Source organism: Bison bison, unplaced genomic scaffold (genome assembly GCF_000754665.1).
Source record: "Bison bison bison isolate TAMUID 2011002044 unplaced genomic scaffold, Bison_UMD1.0 scf7180017864376, whole genome shotgun sequence".
Lineage (NCBI taxonomy): Eukaryota > Metazoa > Chordata > Mammalia > Artiodactyla > Bovidae > Bison > Bison bison.
Genome location: NW_011494948.1, coordinates 15,501,819 through 15,502,413, shown reverse-complemented (window position 1 = coordinate 15,502,413; position 595 = coordinate 15,501,819). Strand labels below are relative to the sequence as shown.

The 595-nt window shown below is 36.8% G+C and overlaps 1 protein-coding gene across 1 annotated transcript in view; it reads left to right on the top strand.

Annotated features, from left to right (window-relative positions):
• The window catches only part of SMC1A (structural maintenance of chromosomes 1A), a 41,459-nt gene that overhangs the window by 11,801 nt on the left and 29,063 nt on the right, over positions 1 to 595 (top strand). The window lies entirely within an intron of this gene.

Genomic DNA, 595 nt, shown 5'->3' with positions numbered 1-595 from the left:
CCATTTCCTTCTCCAATGCATGAAAGTGAAAAGTGAAAGTGAAGTCACTCAGCCGTGTCCGACTCTTAGCAACCCCATGGACTGCAGCCTACCAGGCTACTACTCTTACTACTGCAAGAGTACTGGAGTGGGGTGCCATTGCCTTCTCCAATTGAGCCTTAGTAGAACTCAAAGGAATGCAAATTAAAACAATAATTACATGTAATTTGTTTCTTATCACATCACCCAAGATTTAAAAAAAAAAAAGGAATACTAGCATGTTGCACAAGAGACCGGCATTCTTAGGCCATATGGCAGCATCCATTGAGAGTCTTCAGAATACATTTCTCCTAACTCACTAATACCTGAGGAGATCCAAAGTGCTGGCATAGCTTTGTGCACACAGGTTGATAATTAGTGACAAATATTTATAGTTCCATATAGGAAACTGTCCCATGTCTCCTAGGAATTAGGATTGAAGCAAATTATGCTACATTCATGTAAGTATTTGTGTAGTTTAATAGTTTCAAATTTGAGTAATATACTGACCTCTTTTAAAGATTTATATTGGCTTAAAATATCCTTAATGTTAAATATGTACAAACATACCACTTAA